The sequence below is a fragment of the Aegilops tauschii genome, chromosome 7, assembly GCF_002575655.3.
Source record: "Aegilops tauschii subsp. strangulata cultivar AL8/78 chromosome 7, Aet v6.0, whole genome shotgun sequence".
NCBI lineage: Eukaryota > Viridiplantae > Streptophyta > Magnoliopsida > Poales > Poaceae > Aegilops > Aegilops tauschii.
In genome coordinates, this window is record NC_053041.3 from 623,801,845 (window position 1) to 623,810,800 (window position 8,956).

The window sequence follows — 8,956 nt, forward strand, 5'->3', positions numbered from 1 at the left end:
TAAATCACTCTTTTATTCCTTTATTTTTCCATGGACGAAAACTTTTCTTAAGAATGATATGTGAGTGGATATATCAACAACCATAATAAAATATAAAGAGATAAAAAATATTTAATCGATGAATTTAAGAATGTATCCGTGATGCATTTTACATTGGTTCCTTTCCATAAATGTTGGCTTGTGCTGTCAAACATTGATTCGTTTCCACAGATTTGGTCTTAAATATTGATTAGAGATCATCGTGATTGATTCCTTTCCATAACGACATACTAAATTTGACAAATAAAAATGGATTAAGTATATTAGTGGGCTAAAAACCAGTTTAAATAAATTGGTGGTATATAAAAATGGTGGGGGAGGTTTAAGTGGAATGGAGGCAACACTACCAACTCACCTTGGCGTACAAGTCAGAACACGCGCACACGTCAAAATGGGTCGGCCAACTTGACTACACTTGATGTTTTGGTAAGATTTGATTTGATTGAAGTATGAATAGTGGAAGACAAGGAAAGCTTGGATTAAGTTTAAATTATTTAAGATTTGATTTGGACGAGTTAATGCATGATGTTGTTTTCGGAAAGTGCCGATTTGATTGGATTGATTTAATGCACACGTCAAATGGGCTGGCCCAAAAGGTCGCATGCAAGACGCTCGCGGGCGTAATATAGAGTTTGCCGAGGGGTTGGTGGGAGTGAGGCGAGACTACCAACTCCTCCACTAGGAGTAGAGATACTAGGTTCGCTCCTCCCCTGGCTTGTGGGGGCCCACGGAGGTTGTCGTGCTTGCACTACCCTACAGTCGGGCCTCGAGGTTGGACCAAGGCCATGAGTGATATTTGTAATGCTGAGAAGACTCAGTTTTTGGGAGACCTTCACAAATTTGGTAAATAAAGTTCTCTTCCGGGATTGACGCGCGGGGGGGGGGGGGGGGGGGGGGGGGGGGGGGATTTGATAAAAAATGTTTATTCTCCAATCTGATAAAAATTGAGACTTCTTTAGTCACTAATTCAGTAATTGAAGTCAAATGTTGGTCTCATGAGAGCCTCATGGCTTTAGGACGAGAAAAAGAGCGTCAAAGTGTAGTGCAAAATGTTAAAGAAGAGGATAGTAACACGAGATTAATTAAGATAGAAACATGATGGTTTTTTAGAGCGACTAAAGATACATGAGACCGAAGTTGTGGAGATTGATATGCTAATAATCATCATGAAAAGTACTCCCTCTATTCCGTAATGTAAGACAAAAAACGTCTTACGTTATGGGACGGAGGGAGTAGTTATTATATGTCTTGTGCATATACTAGAACGGTGCCGTAAAGATTAATGACTATATATTTTTTCTGATTAATCCAAGAGTCTCAACTGTAACTCAAACTCGGCAATTCTCATCACATATTTCAGGTGTCTCGTAGCAAATGTTTTTGCCGGGGGTTGGGCTCACTAAACAACACCAACAGTCGTCCTTGCATTTTCCAAATTGTTTACGTGGTCCACACAATCCATATGGTAGATTCATCTTCCTGTTACCTATGTCTTCAATTCTCCCACCTAGAGAATAAAGAAATTAGAGCAATGTATATATATATATGTATTATCGATGCAACTATGAAAAACAAAGGAAAATATGAAACAACAAATGAACAAACAACATCCTATATACCTTAGTACTTCCTCCGTCCGAAAATACTTGTCATCAAAATGGATAAAAAGGGACGTATCTAGACGTATTTTAGTTCTAGATACATCCTTTTTTGTTCATTTTGATGACAAGTATTTTCGGACGGAGTGAGTAGTTGACCCCCACTAACTCAATTGTCTTAACATGCAACGATGCTAACTCATCATGCTACTCTGCATGCTCCACTAACTTTAATTCTCTCAACATGCAACTATGGCAAATCACCATGCCACCATACATGGGAAAAGACTGGCAACTTAACATGCACATGCATGCTATTCAAATTCAACAAATGTCCTGTATCTATATAATAATAAAATATAATAAATTATATGTATTTTAGTTTCAATTATTAGTATTGCTAATCAAAATATTAAATTTTCATGCCGCCAAATCTCATAGAAATAACTGCATCCAATTCCCACGACAACGCGCGGGGTATCATCACTAGATTTTCCTAACAACATAGAAGTTTTCCACACACATGCACAAATATTAGATAGAACACATGGTAACTATAAAATAAACAATGTAATTAAGTATATGGAAACAATTCTTCTTCATACATCGTGCTACTTACATTGAACATGAACAACAAAGCAAACGAGGAGAAGTATCGAGAGTGGCAGTAGCCGGCGCACATGTTCCGTGTACTTCTCCATGCACACAAACTTGAATTACTTTAACCAATCAGTGCTTTTGGAGGCACAATATGGGTGTGCTGATCCAAGAATTAGCTGGTGCTTGCTAGCCATATTGTTCATTTCTATATATAGAGGGGTAACAAAATATTAGTAAGGAATTCATTTAATGTAGCGAATTATCTGGTCATTTATAATTTTGACAATAAATGAAATTTGATGATGAACATTAAGTCTGAGGATTCTAATTTTTGGGTGCATTAATGACCAAATTTCAAAAACCACACATGAGAAACTTGGAAATGCATAATAAAATTTAACAATTAATAACCTAATATCGCTCCATAATAAACCATATCCATGTAGAAGATACACTTACGAACTACTCTACATGCAAGGAAATCCAGATTGTAAATCCATACGGTGGACACTAAACAATCGCATATCCATGGCCATGCTACAGTACACTTAAGCATTAAAGGTGCACATTGATGCGTCCATCCATTTTCGCTCTAGAATGTTATGCAAATATATGGACATTTAATAACCTAAACATACTCCATAAATAAACCATATGCATGGAGAATATTGTTTTGTCCATCCCTTTTGCCCTAGAATGTTATGCAAATATATGAACATTTAATAACCTAATGTTGCTCCATCAATAATCTATATCCATGGAGAAGATTGTTGCGTCCGTCCATTTTCGTGATGTAATGTTTGAGATTGATGCAAATATTTGCTAGCACTTTACTTCGTAATTAAATTGGTATGAAGTAATGTGCATGTATTAGTTAGTAATTGTGGAAGCAATTTGTTCCATTGTAGCCTGGTTCTGGAAGCACACACATAAGTTGGTTTCGAATTCTGGTGTTTGTATTCCATCTGAGAATTGTATGTTATTGTTGGGACTATTGTGCCTAGGGTGCCAATCCCACATGTTGTTGTATAAGGTATGGTTGTCTTTCGTGCCTGACTTAAAGATGTACCATGTCGTGCACCATAATGTTAACATCCATGAATAATCATACTTTCTACCAGCTTTCTTACTGATACCATCTTGTTATTTTATTAAATGAAGTAATCTGACCTATAATATAAGGCCACGACCCACAAAAATAAAGTAAAAACAATAGCAGCTCATGTGCCTCCGACTTCATGTAGACTTCTGTTGGAAATATGCCCTAGAGGTAATAATAAAGTTTTTATTATCATATTTCCTTGTTCTTGACAAGTGTTTATTCTTCATGATATAATTGTATTATCCGGAAACTCAAATACATGTGTGGATACATAAACAAACACTGTGTCTCTAGTGAGCCTTTACTAGACTAGCTCGTAGATTAAAGATGGTTAAGGTTTTCTAACCATAGACATGAGTTGTCATTTAATAACGGGATTACATCATTAAAGAATGATGTGATTGACAAACCCAATCGTAAGCTTAGCATCTGATCATGTCACTAAGTTCAAATTGCTATTGCCTTCTTAATGTCAAGTATCTATTTCTTAGACCATGAGATCATGCCACTTCCCAATACCGGAAGAACGCTCTATGGGTATCAACTATCACTTCGTAACTTGGTGATCATAAAGGTGCTCTTCAGATATCTTGGAAGGTATGTGTTTGGTTGCATGGATCAAGACTGGGATTTGTCACTCCATGTGACAGAGAGATATCTTTGGGCCCTCTTGGTAATACAACATCCTAAGTAGCTTGAAAGCATGTTACTAATGTGTTTAGTCACGGGGATATTATATTACATTACGAGTAAAGAGAACTTGCCAAGTAACAAGAATGAACTAGGTATGGTGATAACGACGATCGAATCTCGGGCAAGTAAAATATCGCGAGACAAAGGGAATGGATACGAGATTGTTTTAATCCTCGACATTGTGGTTCAAGCCAATAAAGATCTTCGTGGAATATGTGGCAGTCATTATGGGCATCCAGGTCCCGCTATTGATCATTCATCGGAGAAGTTGTCTCGATAATGTCCGCATGTTCTCGAACCCATAGGGTCACACACTTAACGTTAGGTAATAGTAATGCGATATTCATAACGGTGACACCGAAGATAGTTCAGAGTCTTAGATGGGATCCAAGACATCACGAGGAGTTTTAGAATCGTACATAAATAAAGTTTCATATAAGGAAAGTGGTTTTCAGGGTTCCGAAAAATGTTTGGGATTTTTCGGTATTGTACCAAGAAGGTTCTAAATGGTTCTGGAGTGGGTCCCACCTGCGTGGAGGTACCCACATGGACGTGGGTAGTGGGGGTAAGGCCCCACACATCTGGTCCATGTGCACCAAGATCCCCCCTAAAAGGAAAAGGATCATATCCCAAAGGGATAAAATCAAGATCCCTAAAAGGGAAGATCGCGATCGGTGGGGAAGGAAAGGAGGGGATTTCCCTCCCCCCTTGGTGTGCAGCCCTTAGGGGCTTGGAGAAGGGGCCAAGCCTCCTCCCCAGGACTATATAAAGAGGGGGAGGCGCAGGAGGCAGCAGCCCATCCAACCCTAGGCGCCTCCCCTCCTTGCTACTCCATCTCCTCCTCCGTAGACGCTTGGCGAAGCCCTGCCGGAGCTCCATCATGAACTCCATCACCACGCAGTCGTGCTGGCCTAGATCCCTTCTACCTCTCCCTCTCGCTTGCTAGATCGAGAAGATGGATACGTCACCGAGCCATACGTGTGCATACCTCGGAGGTGCCATTCATGCAGTGCTGGATTGGATTGGATTGCGAAGAAAGTGCGACTACGCCAACCACATTCATTATAACCACTATTCAAGAATTCGTCCGATTAATTAGTTAATGGGTCAGTTAATCGCTACTCTTAGGGTGACCGACTCGAATAACACTTATTCATCACGTTAACTTGTTAGGTCGATTAAATGGTCTGTCAGACCGATTAATCAGTTGTCAGGCTGATTAATCACTGCTGGCCTGTTCAGTGGTGGGCAAACAAAGCCTGATTATTTGACCCGTAACCCCTCCCAGCCTACTCCTGCTCCTAAATAGTTAGGGTTTGGGCCTCTTCCTGCCCTCTCCCACTCCTCTCATCCCGTCCCGACCTAGATGGCGTGGCCAGGTCCTCGTTGGCACTTCCTCCCTTCCCTCCCCCCTATGTGTCGCCACTTCATCTGCTTCCTCTACGCGTTGCTACTTCCCCTCTTCCTTTACAACTTGCCACCTCCCTCCGCGTGCCACCGTCGCGCGGCCGACATCTCTCGATGTTCTGGCCCAAGCATAAGTTAGCAAAAATATGTTGATTTATACATGTTTGTTGATGATTTGGCACGTCCACATGGATGTTTGTTGATGATTATTGTCGTATACATGTTCGTGATCTATTGAGAAAGGAAAAGGTCCCATTTGCAGCATATGTGCAATGTAGATTTTTTATAGCATTCAAGTTCTATTGTCTCCATACAACAATTGTTCCTATTGAGTTTAAAATTCCACCGATTAATCCAGTTAATAGGCCGTTTCACTGATTAATCTCTACCCCCAAGCCGAGCGAGAAGCTACCAGTTAATGATTTCCTCGACATTGATTATAACTTTTCCGCTTTCAGTCTACAACCGTATATAGACTCTCCTACTTGTTTCTAGCATCTAGTAGATTAGATCTTGGGTGAATTTGTAGGATTTCTTTTGTTTTCGATGCAACGATTCCCAATAGTGGTATATGATACGTCTCCAACGTAACTATAATTTATGAAGTATCCATGTCATGTTTACAACAATTTTATATGGTTTGGTATGATTTGAATGGAACTAACCCGGATTGACGCTGTTTTCAGCAGAACTACCGTGGTGTCTTTTTTTGTGCAGAAATAAAAGTTCTCGGCATGGGCTGAAAATTGATGGTGATTTTTTATGGACCAAAAGAGACCCCCGAAGCATCGAGGAAGGACCTGAAGCTTCATGGGGAAGTGACCAGCCTGGGGGCACCCCCCAGGGCGCGTTGTGCAGGCTTGTCGCTCCCTTGTGCCCCCCCTGGCGTGAAACCGACGCCAAAAATTCCTATAAATTCCAAAAACCCCGAAACTTGACCTACACTGGTACGCGTCAGTCCTAAACAAATGGTTTTTAACCCCTTTCCGCGACGGCATTCGGAACCGTCGCCAAGTGAGTGCTTGCGATAGGGGGGGGGGTCCTTCCCACACGACCCAGAAACCATCCAGGATATGCCGTCGTGGCACACACGCTCGGCAAAATGAGGTCGTGTGCGACCGACGAGCACTCAAATACAGAAATACGTACAGTAGTACTCAAAAAATATATAATTATATAGGCGAAATAATTTCCGGTCGTAAGTACATCCCACACAGTCAGTCACCGCTAAACGTTTCTGTTTGTATATACATCACACACAGTCACTCCAAGGAAAACGTTTGCGCAAGGTGGCGTAACGCAAACAGTTTTCAAGAGAATGTCGTGTGTTATTGTTCATTGATCCAACACGGTTTATTCCTAAAAACTGTGTGCGTTGCCTGAGGTCATCGCCCATGGTGTTTTCTCATTAACCGTTTGCAATAGGGAAACCCAATTATCAAGCTAATTGGCCAATTAGCGGGCTAATTGCCCTATTATTAAAAATCCATTTACTAATTTAATTGACATTCATATTAAGCACATAATATATTCCATTTCCATATTAAGGAAGCAGGATTTCATAATTGAAATACATCGTAGTATAATATGATATAGCTTCAGCACTCAGCCACCCCATTGCACAACTGCACCAGTAGCAAGTTTCACATGCAACATCTAGGACCTTTCGAAATTAGTATCATAGACGGTACATAGAGAGATGCATCTCATCTGGAAAACTACTGAAGCGGAAGGCGAATATTGAGCCTTCATTCATGTTGAAGGTCTTTGCAACGTTAGGCCAGTGCCTGAGGATGATTAACCGTCCATCCTTCGACCTCTTCAGGAACACTTCAATATTGAACCGTGGGTGTTGTATGAAAACTTTCCTCGCCACCTGACCACAGAGGTGGTTTGAGAGGTAATCATCAGTGAAGCCTGAAAACAAGGATGTGCATAAATATCTTCTCTATATTGGAAATGGGGCAAAGGAATACAAAAAGGCAAGGTATAATAGTTAGTACCATCTTGTAAACCTCAGTGCTTCCCATTGTTTCCCTGCAACACATATAAGGTAGTTAGTCATCAGGTTAAGTAAGGGTTCGCATGGTATCAGTAAAATATGTTGATGAAAAATAAGCACATTGCAGATTTATCAGATTAATTCAAGCCACATGGAAAACCCATTTATCCAAACCAAGCATGATTAAGAACTAGGAAATATAGCACTTGTATATGTTTCTCATGTATTAAGTGCAGCCAAATTCGATTTATTCCTCACATGGTATACTATAAGAGAATGCAGCCACATCAATTGAACATCGCATTGCAGAATTGAACCAAGCAGTTAATTAAACACCACAACAAATGAACCAAACGTTAACTGAGCACCACATTGCACAATATAACATACTCCTAATAGAAGATCAGACAGTTAACCAAACAAAGCATGCTTAACAACTTGGAAATATAGCAATTGTATTTGTTTCTCATGTATTTAGTACAACCAAATTCGATTTATTCCTCACATGTTATACAATAACAGAATGCAGCCACAACAATTGAACATCGCATTGCAGAATTGAACCAAGCAGTTAACTAAACACCACAACAAGTGAACCAAGCCACAACAAATGAACGAAGCAGTTAACTAAACACCAATTGAACAATACAATATACTCCTAATAGAAGATCAGACAGTTAACCAAACCAAGCATGCTTAACAACTTGGAAATATTGCACCCTGAAGAATTGAACATCACATTTGCAGAATTGAACCAAGCAGTTAATTGAACACCACATTGCATGACATATAGAACATATAGACGATAGCAGAAGATTGCATGGTGAAAGTAGATAGCACAATTCACTAGAATTTGTTAAGGAAAGGCAGTAGCTAGCAAACTGAACATGGGTCCTTATAGTGAGCTAATAAGACAAGCTACTCCTCATTGTCGGAGATATCAATGACGATTGGCTCCTTGGACATGGAAGAGGGCGAGGCCTCCGCATCGTGGGTGCCCTCGTTGTAGTGGTGAGTTGCCTGAGCCACTCCGGGCACCAACCTGCTGGCTCTCGAGATGAGGTAAGCACGTGCACGCTGAGAAAACACCTCGTAGTCTTCGTCGAAGGCACTAACGGTGGCCTCGAGAAGACGCCACGAACTGCCATTTAAAGCAGCCAACCGCGTCGCGGCGTCGGCGCGCGAGGCGTCAACGGTGGCCTCGACGACGAGGTGCTCCTCCAAGATCTGGGGGTCGGCACGAATGGCAGCCATCGCGACCTCATCCGCGCGTGCGGCCGCGATTTGCTTCTCCGCTGCCAAATGCTCCTTGAGGTCCTGGCTATACTGCATGCACCATGGCTTAGGCTGGCACTTATTTGGTGGAGGGGTCAGTGATTTGGGTGGAAGGTGTCACGCTCGCGCCGGCGGTCGTGGCATGTGGGATGTGGAAGGAGGAGGAGGATGGGGGTCGGGTGTGGATTACCTGCCTGGATAGGCGAGGCCGAGCAACGTGAAGGAGGGTCACCGGCGAGG

The 8,956-nt window shown here is 41.5% G+C and overlaps 1 long non-coding RNA gene across 1 annotated transcript; it reads right to left on the minus strand.

Annotated features, from left to right (window-relative positions):
• Positions 1–1,121: 1,121 nt before the first annotated feature.
• LOC120969712 (uncharacterized) lies at positions 1,122–3,442 on the minus strand. The gene is made up of 2 exons (XR_005764064.2): positions 2,257–3,442; positions 1,122–1,546 (listed from the first exon to the last, which is right to left on the minus strand). It is a non-coding gene; the product is annotated as an uncharacterized lncRNA (long non-coding RNA).
• Between the last annotated feature and the right edge of the window lie 5,514 nt (positions 3,443–8,956).